This window comes from Balaenoptera ricei, chromosome 5 (genome assembly GCF_028023285.1).
Source record: "Balaenoptera ricei isolate mBalRic1 chromosome 5, mBalRic1.hap2, whole genome shotgun sequence".
Classification (NCBI taxonomy): Eukaryota; Metazoa; Chordata; class Mammalia; order Artiodactyla; family Balaenopteridae; genus Balaenoptera; species Balaenoptera ricei.
The window spans coordinates 112,023,181-112,038,925 of NC_082643.1; positions in this window are offsets into that span (position 1 = coordinate 112,023,181).

Consider the following 15,745-nt stretch of genomic DNA (forward strand, 5'->3'; position numbering starts at 1 on the left):
GCATTGAGGCAAGTTTCTTTTAAATAAGTTTGCATTATGCTGGCAAATATAGTTTATAAATCTCAAGGTATTGAAAATACGTTTGGGCAAAGTTAAAATTATTCGGGACTGTGATTTTTATAAAAGAGAACTCCTGCCCTGCTGTGGCCACAGAAAGGAACTACATGTGGACAACTGTCAAAAAGCAAAGTTATTGAGTTGAATTGCAACAGCTTTGTAGGAAAGCTAAAAAATGCACAGATTTACAGTTATTTTCCTTTAATAAATTTAATGTAAAATGAGTGTGTATATATATTACTTATATTAATGAAGATTATACATATATAGTTAATTCTATATATTAATTAATTTTTAAAATAGTTTCTTTTCTTAAATTTAATTTATTTTTTTATACAGCAGGTTCTCATTAGTCATCAATTTTATACACATCAGTGTATACATGTCAATCCCAATCCCACAATTCATCCCACCACCACCACCTCCCCACTGCATTCCCCCCCTTGGTATCCATATGTTTTTTCTCTACTTCTGTGTCTCAATCTCCCTCTGCAAACTGGTTCATCTGTACCATTTTCTAGGTTCCACATATATGCGTTAATATACGATATTTGTTTTTCTCTTTCTTACTTACTTCACTCTGTATGACAGTCTATAGGTCCATCCACGTCTCTACAAATGACTCAATTTCGTTCCTTTTTATGGCTGAGTAATATCCCACTGTATATATGTACCACTGCTTCTTTATCCATTCATCTGTCGATGGGCATTTAGGTTGATTCCATGACCTGGCTATTGTAAATAGTGCTGCAATGAACATTGGGGTGCATGTGTCTTTTTGAATTATGGTTTTCTCTGGGTATATGCCCAGTAGTGGGATTGCTGGGTCATATGGTAATCCTATTTTTAGTTTTTTAAGGAACCTCCATACTGTTCTCCATAGTGGCTGTATCAATTTACATTCCCATCAACAGTGCAAGAGGGTTCCCTTTTCTCCACACCCTCTCCAGCATTTGTTGTTTGTAGATTTTCTGATGATACCCATTCTAACCGGTGTGAGGTGATACCTCATTGTAGTTTTGATTTGCATTTCTCTAACAGTTAGTGATGTTGAGAAGCTTTACATGTGCCTCTTGGCCATCTGTATGTCTTCTTTGGAGAAATGTCTATTTAGGTCTTCTGCCCATTTTTGGATTGGGTTGTTTGTTTTTGTAATATTGAGCTGCATGAGCTGTTTATATATATTTGGAGATTAATCCTTTGTCTGTTGATTCGTTTGCAAATATTTTCTCCCATTCTGAGGGTTGTCTTTTCGTCTTGTTTATGGTTTCCTTTGCTGTGCAAAAGCTTTGAAGTTTCATTAGGTCCCATTTGTTTATTTTTGTTTTTATTTCCATTACTCTGGGAGATGGATCAAAAAAGATCTTGCTGTGATTTATGTCAAAGAGTGTTCTTCCTATGTTTTCCTCTAAGAGTTTTATAGTGCCCGGTCTTACATTTAGGTCTCTAACCCATTTTGAGTTTATTTTTGTGTATGGTGTTAGGGAGTGTTCTACTTTCATTCTTTTATATGTAGCTGTCCAGTTTTCCCAGCACCACTTATTGAAGAGACTGTCTTTTCTCCATTGTATATCCTTGCCTCCTTTGTCATAGATTAGTTGACCATAGGAGAGTGGGTTTATCTCTGGGTTTTTTATCTTGTTCCATTGATCTATATTTCTGTTTTTGTGCCAGTACCATATTGTCTTGATTACTGTAGCTTTGTAGTATAGTCTGAAGTCAGGGAGTCGGATTCCTCCAGCTCCGTTTTTTTCCCTCAAGACTGCTTAGGCTATTCGGGGTCTTTTGTGTCTCCATACAAATTTTAAGATTTTTTTGTTCTAGTTCTGTAAAAATTGCCACTGGTAATTTGATAGGGATTGCATTGAATCTGTAGATTGCTTTGGTAGTATAGTCATTTTCACAGTATTGACTCTTCCAATCCAAGAACATGGTATATCTCTCCATCTGTTGGTTATCATCTTTAATTTCTTTCATCAGTGTCTTATAGTTTTCTGCATACAGGTCTTTTGTCTCCCTAGGTAGGTTTATTCCTAGGTATTTTATTCTTTTTGTTGCAATGGTAAATGGGAGTGTTTCCTTACTTTCTCTTTCAGATTTTTAATCATTAGTGTACAGTAAGGCAAGAAATTTCTGTGCATTAATTTTGTATCCTGCAACTTTACCAAATTCATTGATTAGCTCTAGTAGTTTTCTGGTGGCATCTTTAGGATCCTCTATGTATAGTATCATGTCATCTGCAAGCAGTGACAGTTTTACTTCTTCTTTTCCAATTTGTATTCCTTTTATTTCTTTTTCTTCTCTGATTGCCATGGCTAGGACTTCCAAAACTATGTTGAATAATAGTGGTGAGAGTGGACATCCTTGTCTCGTTCTTGATCTTAGAGGAAATGCTTTCAGTTTTTCACCGTTGAGAATGATGTTTGCTGTGGGTTTGTCTTATATGGCCTTTATTATGTTGAGGTAGGTTTCCTCTGTGCCCGCTTTCTGGAGAGTTTTTATCATAAATGGGTGTTGAATTTTGGCAAAAGCTTTTTCTGCATCTATTGAGATGATCATAGTGTTTTTATTCTTCATTTTGTTAATATGGTATATCACATTGATTGATTTGTGTATATTGAAGAATCCTTGCATCCCTGGGATAAATCCCACTTGATCATAGTGTATGATCCTTTTAATGTGTTGTTAGAGTCTGTTTGCTAGTATTTTGTTGAGGATTTTTGCATCTATATTCATCAGTGATATTGGTCTGTAATTTTCTTTGTAGTATCTTTGTTTGGTTTTAGTATCAGGGTGTTGGCCTCATAGAATGAGTTTGGGAGTGTTCCTTCCTCTGCAATTTTTTGGAAGAGGTTGAGAAGAATGGGTGTTAGCTCTTCTCTAAATGTTTGACAGAATTCACCTGTGAAGCCATCTGGTCCTGGACTTTTGTTTGTTGGAAGATTTTTAATCACAGTTTCAATTTCATTACTTGTGATTGGTCTGTTCCTATTTTCTATTTCTTTCTGGTTCATTGTGGAAGATTATACATTTCTAAGAATTTGTCCATTTCTTCCAGGTTGTCCATTTTATTGGCATATAGTTGTTTGTAGTAATCTCTTATAATCCTTTGTATTTCTGCAGTGTCAGTTGTGATTTCTCCTTTTTCATTTCTAATTTTATTGATTTGTGTCCTCTCCCTCTTTTTCTTGATCAGTCTGGCTAATGGTTTATCATTTTGTTTATCTTCTCAAAGAACCGTCTTTTAGTTTTTTTGATCTTTGCTATTGTTTTCTTTGTTTCTATTTCATTTATTTCTGCTCTGATCTTGATGATTTCTTTCCTTCTGCTAACTTTGGGTTTTGTTTGTTCTTCTTTGTCTAGTTCCTTTAGGTGTAAGGTTAGATTGTTTACTTGAGATTTTTCTTGTTTCCTGAGGTAGGCTTGTATAGCTATAAACTTCCCTCTTAGAACTGCTTTTGCTGCATCCCAAATGTTTTGGATCGTCGTGTTTTCATTGTCATTTGTCTCTAGGTATTTTTTGATTTCCTCTTTGATTTCTTCAGTGATCTCTTGGTTGTTTAGTAACATATTGTTTAGCCTCCATGTGTTTGTGTTTTTTACGGTTTTTTCCCGGTAATTCATTTATAATCTCATAGCATTGTGGTCAGAAAAGATGCTTGATATGATTTCAATTTTCTTAAATTTACTGAGACTTGATTTGTGACCCATGATATGATCTATCCTGGAGAATGTTCCGTGTGCACTTGAGAAGAAAGTATAATCTGCTGTGTTTGGATGGAATGTCCTATATATATCAATTAAATCTATCTGGTCTATTGTGTCATTTAAAGCTTCTGTTTCCTTATTAATTTTCTGTTTGGGTGATCTGTCCATTGGTGTAAGTGAGGTGTTAAAGTCCTCCACTATTATTGTGCTACTGTCGATTTCCTCTTTTAGAGCTGTTAGCAGTTGCCTTATGTATTGAGGTGCTCCTGTGTTGGGTGCATATATATTTATAATTGTTATATCTTCTTCTTGGATTGATCCCTTGATGATTATGTAGTATCCTTCGTTGTCTCTTGTAACATTCTTTATTTTAAAGTCTTTTATCTGATATGAATATTGCTACTCCAGCTTTCTTTTTTTTTTAAATAAATTTATTTATTTATTTATTTATTTATTTATTTATTTATTTATTTTTGGCTGTGTTGGGTCTTCGTTTCTGTGCGAGGGCTTTCTCTATTTGCGGCAAGCGGGGGCCACTCTTTATCGTGGTGGGCGGGCCTCTCACTATTGCGCCCTCTCTTGTTGCGGAGCACAGCCTCCAGACGCGCAGGCTCAGTAGTTGTGGCTCATGGGCCTAGTTGCTCCGCGGCATGTGGGATCTTCCCAGACCAGGGCTCGAACCCATGTCCCCTGCATTGGCAGGCAGATTCTCAACCACTGCGCCACCAGGGAAGCCTGTTTCCAGCTCTCTTTTGATTTCTATTTGCATGGAATATCTTTTTCCATCCCCTGACTTTCAGTCTGTGTGTGTCCCTAGGTCCCAAGTGGGTCTCTTGTAGACAGCATATAGATTGGTCTTGTTTTTGTATCCATTCAGCAAGCCTGTGTGTTTTGGTTTGAGCATTTAATCCATTCATGTTTATGGTAATTATCAATATGTTGTTCCTATTACCATTTTCTTAATTGTTTCGGGTTTGTTTTTGTAGGTCCGTTTCTTCTTTTGTGTTTCCCACTTAGAGAAGTTCCTTTAGCATTTGTTGTAGAGCTGGTTTGGTGGTGCTGAATTCTCTTAGCTTTTGCTTGTCTGTAAAGCTTTTGATTTCTCCATCGAATCTGAATGAGATCCTTGCCAGGTAGAGTAATCTTGGTTGTAGGTTCTTCCCTTTCATCACTTTAAGTATATCATGCCACTCCCTTCTGGCTTGTAGAGTTTCTGCTGAGAAATCAGCTGTTAACCTTATGGCAGTTCCCTTGTATGTTATTTGTCGTTTTTCCCTTGCTGCTTTCAATAATTTTTCTTTGTCTTTAATTTTTGCCAATTTGATTACTATGTGTCTAGGCGTGTTTCTCCTTGGGTTTATCCTGTATGGGACTTGCTATGCTTCCTGGACTTGGGTGGCTATTTCCTTTCCCATGTTAGGGAAGTTTTCAACTATAATCTCTTCTAATATTTTCTCAGGTCCTTTCTCTCTCTCTTCTCCTTCTGGGACCCCTATTATGTGAATGCTGTTGCGTTTATTGTGGCCCCAGAGGTGTCTTAGGCTGTCTTCATTTCTTTGCATTCTGTTTCCTTTATTCTGTTCCACAGCAGTGAATTCCACCATTCTGTCTTGCAGGTCACTTATGCGTTCTTCTGCCTCAGTTATTCTGCTATTGATTCATTCTAGTGTAGTTTTCATCTCAGTTATTGTATTGTTCATCTCTGTTTGTTTGTTCTTTAATTCTTCTAGGTCTTTGTTAAACATTTCTTGCATCTTCTCGATCTTTGCCTCCATTCTTTTTCCGAGGTCCTGGGTCATCTTCACTATCATTATTCTGAATTCTCTTTCTGGAAGATTGCCTATCTCCCTTTCATTTAGTTGTTTTTCTGGGGTTTTATCTTGTTCCTTCATCTGGTACATAGCCCTCTGCCTTTTCATCTTGTCTCTCTTTCTGTGAATGTGGTTTTTGTTGCACAGGCTGCAGGATTGTAGTTCTTCTTTCTTCTGCTGTCTGCCCTCTGGTGGATGAGGCTATCTTATATTAATTAATTTTTTAAAAAATCTGGATCCCTATGCTACATAGTAATCCACTCTTCACAGTGGCTGTCTCAAAGTCTTTGCCTCTCTCCTCGACCCAACAGTCACTCCAAGTGGCCTAATAATATCTGAAAATATGGAAACCACTAGCCATGAACTTCTGCAGCTCCCTTTCCCTCTTTGGCACCTCAAAACTTTAATGCACATAAAATTGTGGGCTTTGTAATCAGCAGACCAGGGCTCTGCCACTTTCGGATTATGTCAAGTTGAGCATGTTGTCAATGTCTGTAAACCTAAGTTTCCTCATTTGAAAAAATGGAATTAATAAACCAGTTGGATGGTTTAAAGAAGACAGCCTAATAGGACACTAAGTGTTTGTTTCTTTATGCCTTTAATCTTCTTTCTGCTCTCTTTCTTTAGAAGAATGCTCAAGGGGGACTTCCCTGGTGACACAGTGGTTAAGAATCCGCCTGCCATTGCAGGGGACACGGGTTCAATCCCTGGTCCAGGAATATCCCACATGCCGCGGAGCAACTAAGCCCACGAGCCACAACTACTGAGCCTGTGTTCTGCAACTACTGAAGCCCATGCACCTAGAGCCCATGCTCTGCAACAAGAGAAGCCACCGCAATGAGAAGGCCATGCACCACAATGAAGAGTAGCCCCAACTTGCTGCAACTAGAGAAAGCCCATGTGCAACAATGAAGACCCAATGCAGCCAAATATAAAAAATTGAAAAAAAAAAAAAAGAAGATGGCTCCAGGGACTTCCTTGGCAGTCCAGTGGTTAAGACTCTGTGCTCCCAATGCAGTGGCATGGGTTCAATCCCTGGTTGGGGGACTAAGATCCCACATGCTGCACATGGCCCAAAAAAAAAAAAAAAGGCTCAAATCTTTTCTAAGGTAAACTTCACCCTGCTGGGTTCCATCCACACCCTCTCACCATGGCCCTAATTTTGCTGTTACTTACCCCCCTCTCCTCCTTCTGCCCCCTTCAGTCCCTCCCTCTCCACAATTTTCTTCCCCTATCTTATACAAACGTGCCCAAGTCCCAGCATCTTTAAAAACCCCTCTCAGCTACCACCTCAGCCCTCCTCTTCCTTTCATAGCCAGCTGTGTTGGGAGGGATAAATCCTATATTAATTCACTACTATTATTTTTTTAATTCACGTTCACTTCCTCCCTCCGCAATCTGGCTTCTCCTGCCACCACGGTACTGAAATTAATGAATTAATTCACCAAACATTTATGGGCATTGATCATGATACCATGTTCTAGGACGGTGCCTGGTAATAGAGTCAGATCCACACTCAAGTCACCATAATACTGTGCACTTAATAAAATATTTACTGGACAAATGTTACCAATGACCAATTGTCAAATCCAGTGGCTTCTGTTCAGTTTCACTCCACGTGACTTGCTGGAAACTCCCCCCCTGAGCTTTCTCTGCTCCTGCTCTCCCATGGCCCTTTGATCTTGCTATATCTCCTTTGTAGTATCCTCTTAATCAGGTGGGTGATTCCCTAGGCATCGTCTTCAACTCTCTTCCCTCTCACCCTTTTAACTTTACTCTATGAACCTCCTATAATTATAGCCACATTCAGTGGGTGTGTGTGGGCACTTTTCTGGGAAGAGAGCTCCTAGCTTTTATCAGCTCCATAAGGAGATCCGTGATCCTTCCAAACAAAAGCCCTGCCTGCTCCATCTCATATTTTGGCAGTTCATCCACTGATACGACTCTCACTATCACCCAGATGCTGCTGACTCGTGGATCTCTAACTCTGGCCTCTTTCCCAATCCTACCAAGGTCCACTCCTGGAGGGTCCTTCTAGAACAATAGTTCTCACCAAGCAGATGGCATGACCTCAGCATCCTGTTCCTTGCATCTTCCTCCGAGAGGCCTTGTTGGGTTGGAGGTGATGGGCTGGGTGTGCACCTATAATCAAAGTCCCTGGGGGGATGCACTCCGACCTGGCTCTTGTATCCACCGAAGCCCTGAGTGACGCTGGCCATTTCCCCAGCCTCCTCCTCCGGCTCCAGGAAAGACCTTCTTCTTTGGTCCAGCTCTTGGACAAAGCTGCAGAGTTGCCTGGGGCCATAATTCACAGTTCACTTTCACCAGAGCCTTCTCTCTCCAGAGTAACCAGGCCTCATATCTATTTGTTGATCAAATTCAACTGCTTCCACCAGTGAAAGATCTTTTGTAATCTTTCCATCACCATCAACCTCCCTGCTCTCCTCATTCCCCCTGTCTATCGCAGACACTCATCGTCTCCCATATAGACTCCCACATGAAGGTCCTAAAAGTTCTCTCTGCCTCACATCTTCCTGCTATTCATCCATCTTCCAAACACACAACTATTTCATTTAAAAAATAATCCTTCAACAGTTTTTTTATTGCCTACATAATAAAATCTAAATGCATCATGAAAGACCCTCTACAATCAGGTTCCTCTTTCCTTTTTGAGTCATATCTCCAGCCATTCTTCCTTTACTCTCTGTTGTACACAACCACTCAGCTTCTTCTGGACTCTCCCACCTCTCTGCCTTTGCATAGGCTTGTCCTCATTCTTGAAAAGCTTTTTCCTGACTCTTAAGGAATCCAGCTCTTCCTTCAGTGCTCAGCTCAAAAGCGAGCTCCTCTGTAAACCTGCCTTTTCCTACTTGAGATAATGAATCACTCCAGGACTCTCAAAGCAATTGGTGCAAATCTCCAATAAGCATGCCCTTCTCAGACAGCTCTGCCATTAATTGCGTGTGTGTTTCTCCTCTGATTAGAATGACCGTTTCCTGGAGGCAGGAATCAGATACCCCCATTGCATAGAACAGCTGCTACACGCTCCACAAACGCTTGATGAATGAAGGAGGAAACAAATGGTGAACATTATCATGACCAGCACTACTGCTTGCCATTTTTGGTCCCCATCTCTCCTGAAGAGAAGGCAGATGCTTTCAGAGTATACCCACAATTTCCACAAAACAGATATTAAAATATGGGAGCTATGAGATAGAAAAGAAAGAAGATAGTAACGAATAAAAACAGTCCAAATTTTGCTTCTGATCCAACTTACTTCTCTCTAGTTAGCAGTAAATTTGTCGTCTTGATTGGCATTTTGAGATTTTTTTTCCAGTTTCTTAGAAAAAGCATCTTGGCTGCAATGTGAAGAGAACTGGGGCAAGAGATGATGTGAGTCTGGACTAATACGTTGTGGCGAAGATGGAGAGGCGGGAGCAAACTAAAGAAACATTGGGACTTCCCTGGTGGCGCAGTGGTTAAGAATCCACCTGCCAATGCAGGGGATGTGGGTTCGATCCCTGGCCCGGGAACTAAGATCCCACATGCCACGGAGCAACTAAGCCTGCGCACCACAACTACTGAAGCCCGAGTGCCTAGAGCCCGTGCTCTGCAACAAGGGAAGCCACCGCAATGAGAAGCCCACGCACCCCAACGAAGAGTAGCCCCCACTCGCCGCAACTAGAGAAAGCCCACACGCAGCAACGAAGGCCCAACGCAGCCAAAAATAAATAATAAATAAATAAATAACTTTATATTTAAAAAAAAAACTAGAGAAACATTAAGGAAGTGCAATTGTTAAGATGACACATTGAAGGATCAAAGAGATGGAAGAGCCAAGGTTCCATTTGTTCATTGATTCATTCAACTAATATTTAATGAGTCCTGCTATGTGTCAGCACTGTGAGAGGTGCAGGAAATTCAGTGGTGAAAAACATGTTGACCCTGACTTCAAGATGCTGAGTTTCTGATACTGCAGCTGACTATCTGATGGTGCATAGTAATAAACATCCAACCACTCTTACTTAGAATGGAAGCAAATTTGGGAAACATTATTTATCCCTTACAGAATACAGCAGTGAGCAATACCTGGGTAGAGAGGCAGATGTGCCAATGAAACACCAGAAAGAAGATATCTGCTGTGTTCCAACAAAACGCTATTAAAAGTTTGAATCCTAATTACAAAAGTAATACATGTTTATTATAGAAAAATTGGAAAATACATACAGTTTCAAAGAAGGGGAAAAGATCTATAATTTCATCACATAGCTATTAATAACCTTTATGTCCCTTCAGACTTTTTTCAACATATAATGCCCAGAAAATGCATACAATATCAACTGGGCCAATACCCTAAATACAATTTCGTGGTCTGATTTTCATAATTTTAAACTTATTATGAACATCTGTCCATTTCAGAAGATAAAATTCTACAGTATCATTTTTAATGGTTGTGTAGTATTCTACCATATGGATGCTTCATAATTCATTTAGTTAATGTGCTATTTTCAGTTGAATATTTTAAATGTTTCATAAGGAACTGATAATTAGGTGGAAATTTATCTCACTAGCTTAAAAAAAGTCTCAAAAATAATAGTGTCACTTGGGGCCCACACTAATTCAGAACTACACAGTAAAGGGATTCTGGGAAATATAGTTCCAGCTTAGCTAAATTGATATGATACAAATCCACCACAGTCTATCCCTTGTCAACTTGGCATCCATGTTTACCTTTTTGAACTGTATTTAACTTAATTTTCAAATAGGAGCAATAGTAACAATATGCTTCTTCCTAACATAATGCATCTATCCCTCATACAACTGTAACATGGTCTCTCCAAAGAGAAAAAAAGAAGTCCTTTTATCCATTTTGGGGTGATAATCATCTGTCTTCTAGATAAGTCATATTCCTTCTTTGATATCCAGTAACTTAAATACTGAGAGGTTAAATAACATCAGCAAATATTCTATAAATGGTAGGAGAATGGGAGGGAAAAAAGAGAAAAATGGTGAATATACATATAAATATATTCATATCAAAATAAAGAAAACTCTTCATAACTATTACAGTGCTTATTCCTACAACTGTTCACATGGGCATAGCTGGTATTTGTAACTACAGTCTGCCACTACTCATTCCATGGTCCCCTTGCCCTCAGCAAAAAACTTCAGCTAGTTGTGGTTTCTTGCCTGCCAGAGTGACCTAAACCTTAATTCGTGAAAGGTCTGAGCCATTAAGAACCCTGCCCCTATGGGGTTGTTAAGTTTTCCATAGACTTTAATCACAGAATACGGAGGTACTGAGAGGCACCTCAGGGGACCTCCCGCATTCTAGACACAATCCTCCTTACCGCCGTTTTGGGGTGGCAATATAATTGAATGTCAGGGTCAACCCGCCCTAGTCAATACAGTACCCCCTACTTGCCTTTTGAGTCAATGGCATGAGGACACTGAGGAGGCAAGGTGACAGTCTCATTTCTGTTTAATGGAACCGTTGAAGTGTCCCTTGGTGGAAGTATTCCTCCCTTAGGACTAAAACTTCTAGACTAGCAGAGCCCAAAGTTGTAGGGAATGGGAAGCAAAAAATTCACTAGTGGATCACTAGAAGTAACCATGAATGGAGTCATTCCCATCTTTGACACTTGATTCCTGGACTGGTGAATCCTGGCTCTAAGAGAAATAGCATCATATATCGATCACTTATTTACAGCACATGCTGCATCTTAGAAGACATTGTCCTAGTCCCAGAAGGTGCTGACATTAATCTGGCATCATAACTGACTTTTCAAAAGGCCATTCCACCATTCCACACAGCTGCTTCAAGGTGATGGTGCACACGATAAAACCAGTGAATTCCATGCACATGAGCCAAATGCCACAATTCATCTGCTGTCAAACAAGTTTCTTGGCCAGAAGCAATGCTGTGTGGTTTAACATGATGCTGAATAAGGCATTCCTCAAGTCCACACAATAGTGATTTTGGTAGCCGCGTTGTGAGCAAGGAAGGAAAATTTGTATCCAGTGTAAATATCTCTTTCAGTAAGAACCAAGTGCCTACTGGAAGTGTTCCTATGTAATTAACCCGCTAATAAGTGGGTGGCTCATCTTCCGGGAGAATGGTGCCCAACTGAGGCTCATTGTTGATTTCTACTGTTGGCAGGTTGGGCACTCAGCAGTGGCTCTAGCCAGATCAGCCTTGATGAGTGAAAGTCCATGCACAACCTGCATCCCTGCTGCCAGGGCCCTGTGTTTGTGGACTTGCTGGGCAAGGACAACAGTGACTGGGGAAAGAGGGTGACTGATGTCCACAGGATGAGTCTCTTATCCACCTGATTATGAATGTCATTCCCTACACAGGTTGCTCTTTGATGCATAGTCACATGGGGTACAAATATCTTCACACTTCATACCTATGCAGAGAGGTTTATCCATATGCCTCTCCTCCAGACTTCCTTAATAACTTTCCAATTGTATTCCTTCTAATTCCCTGGCCATCCATTCAGACAAATGATTAGCCACTGCCCACGAATCACTACAGACCTGCAACTCTGGCCATCACCCCTTCCAGGCAAAATGAACAACCAAGTGCAGTGCTAACATTCTGCCCATTGGGAAGATTTCCCCTCATCACTTGCTTCAAGGGAGGCTGTAGTGCAAAGCCATTTACTTTCAGATAGTGCCAGCACATTGTGCAGAACTATCTGTAAAACAGTCCCTAGTGTTTTCTTCTTCAGTTAACTGGTCATAGGGCACTCTCCATAATGCCATGTGTACAGGCTGAGAGAAGAGGCAATGTGGCAGGAATGTGGGTCATGTGGATCTAGAATGTTTCTCATGCAACTTACATGTACCTTCAGGACCTACTCAAGCCTGATCTCCTGCATAACACTTTCATTTGTTGATTGAGTGCTGCTGTGGGTACCCACATGTATAAGTTGATAGGTCAGACAATGCCAAATTGGTGATGGCTAGTGCAGGTTTTATGGTGACTTGTTGCCCATGGTCAATAGCTTAGTCTCCACTGACGCCCAGTGGCAAGCCAGAAGCTATTTCGCAAAGTAAATTATTTATCTGTGAAGGATGGCATAAGTTTATTCTAAAACTCTTAGCACTCCATACTGTGATGCACCTCAAGGGATGTGTCAAAAGCTTCATAGAGCATCCCTATCTGCCACAGACATCACAAATGATATTGGATCTGCTGAGTCATATGGCCCAAGTGACAGAGCAGTTTGCTTGGCTGGCTGGGCTTGTTGCATAGCCTTTGCCGATTCTGGGTCCTACTCAAAACTAGCAATTTATTGGATTACTCACTAAATAAATTGGAATAACATGACCAAATGAGGTATATGTTGCCTCCAAAATCCTAAGTAGTTCCCTAAGCATTCATTGTGCATCTTTCTTAGTGGAAGGAGGAATCAATGTAGCAACTATCCTTTACCTTGGAAGGAATATTTCACATGTTATAAATTACTAGACCCTTAGAAATTTCAATGAGAAGCCCCTGATGTTTTATTGTGATTGTTTTCCATTCTCTATCATGCGTGTATCTTACCAACGTATCTAGTGTTGTTGCTACTTAGATCACTAGGTCCAATCATCATATCATCAATGCAACGGCATATAGCCTACAAATGAAAAGGCAATAAAAAAAAGTTCCTGAAAATCAGATTAGGACATAGGGTTGGAAATTTGACATGGTCCTGAGATAGGGCTGTGAATGTGTATTGCTGACCCTGCCAGTTGAAAACAAACTTCTTCTGATGGCCTTTACCAATGTAGAGATCAAAAAGCATTTGACAGATCAATAGCCACCTAACAGGTGTCAGGGGATGTGACGTGCTCCAGCAATGCAGCCCCATGCGGAACAGCAGCTGCAATTGGAGGCACCGCATGATTAAGTTTACATTCATTCATTGCTCTTCTCCAAGATCCATCTTTCCTTAAAAGGGCCAAATTGGCTAACTGAATGGAACGTGGTAGGCATTCCCACTCTGCATCTTTCAAGTCCTTGATGGTGACATCAATCTCTGCAGTCACTTCTGATGTATTGTTTTGGAAGGTAAAGGCAGTTCTATTGGTTCCACTTAGCCTTTCCTACCATTAGAGCCCTCACTCTGTGGGTCAGAAACCAAGGTGGGGATTCTTCCAGACCTGAGTGCATTTACTCCAATTGTGCAGTCCAGAACTAATCCCAGGGGCCTCACTACCTCTGGAAGGAAAACGAAAATGAGAGCAGTGATGAAAGGAAATCGTTCCATGTGTGTCTCTGTTGTTACAATGGGCATGTACCTATGTTTTACTTGCAAATTTTGATTTTCAAAGTTTAAAACAATGACAGAAATAACAAAATCCACAATTCATATCACATTAGAAAGAGTTTGTATAGATCATGAGACATCATAGTGCCTCACACAGTGACTGGCATAAAGTTATCACTCAGTAAATACTTGTTGAGCTGGGGAAATAAACATACTCTTGCATATGCAGAACCCAGAGGGAAAGAGCGTAGTTCAAAGGGATTGTCACCTAAACTGCAAAATGTCTTTGGAAATAAATCTAGGATAAAATTGTGTATTATTATCTGACAAACACAAAGCTACTAATTTCCTCTCTAGTACATATTTAAATAAACTGAAGTCAAACTGAAGTCAGTAGTATTAATAGCCTTGGTAGCTCTGGTTTGTTTAGAATTTAGTTAAAAACTTATTTGTAGGGTTTCCCTTCTCTTTTGACTGGCAGAGCCATTCCTGACTTCAAGGCTTTTTAGTATGACTTTCTACATTAAACATGCTCCTTTTTTCCTTGAGTTTAGATTTGATTGTGCACAGTAAAAATTTGTCATTTTTGCTTTTATATGTAGCTTAAAATGATAGGCTCTACTGTACATAATGGTTTTTTCTTTTCTTTTTAAATTTTATATTATTTTTAGCTGTGTCGGGTCTTAGTTGTGGGGTCTTCGTTGCTGCATGCGGAAATTTTCGTTGCAGCGTGCAGGCTTCTCTCTAGTTGTGGCGTGCGGGTTTTCGCTCTCTAGTTGTGGTGCACGGGCTCCAGAGTGCGTGGGCTCTGTAGTTTGTGGCGCACGGGCTCAGTAGTTATGGCACGCCGGCTTAATTGCCCCACGGCATGTGGGATCTTACTTCCCGGACGAGGGATCGAACCCACGTCCCCTGCATTGGAAGGCAGATTCTTAACCACTGGATCACTAGGGAAGTCCCCATAAAGTTTTAAGTATTTGTTTCTTCCAACATTTGTCCTTTCTTCATTTACATACAATAGCCCCCCCCCCCCCCGCTGAATAAGATTCTGCTTATTTAAGGGCATGCTCTAATGCCCATGCTTATATTCATTATTTGTTTGGTTTTCAGTTACAAAGTTTATGTTGTGTTTAAACAAAACATTTTCTATAGTAAGATTGTTGGTTAGGACACAGATGGTAGCAGATGTGCAAATTTTACTCATGAAAGATTTCTTTCTTACCTGGCTTGTATAACATTACAAACTCAAGTTGGAAAATACTTGAAAGTTTAAGATGTTAAAAAAAATAATGAATTGGTTCCTGGAACAAACTTACCTTTCAGAACAGAGTAAAGAAGTAACAGTAATAATTCGATATATAGATGAACGTGATGTGTTCTGACTTGGCAGTTTTATTTTTTATTAGTAAACTTATATTTTTTAAAACTTCTGTGTTTTTTCTACAATGTATATGGAATTATTTAGCCCCAGAATATATAAGAGGAAGGATACTTATATAAACTTGTCTCATCTTAAACATCTTAAATCTGTTTTATATTTAGGGCAATTGCGTTTAGTTCTCATCCAATCACAGAATATACTTTTTGAGTTTGTTTTACTTCCCAAGCTTCAGTTTTGTCATATGTAAAGTGGTGACATTAGTAATTACCTAATAGAATTGTCATGAAAAGTAAACAAGAACTAACATAAATGACAACATAATATATCTGCCAAGAGGTGGTTAATTAATGTTAGTTTCTTGGACTTCCCTGGTGGCGCAGTGGTTAAAAATCTGCCTGCCAGTTCAGGGGACACGGGTTCGAGCCCTGGTCTGGGAAGATCCCACATGCCGCGGAGCAACTAGGCCCGTGAGCCACAACTACTGAGCCTGCGCTCTAGAGCTCGCGAGCCACAACTACTGAAGCCCG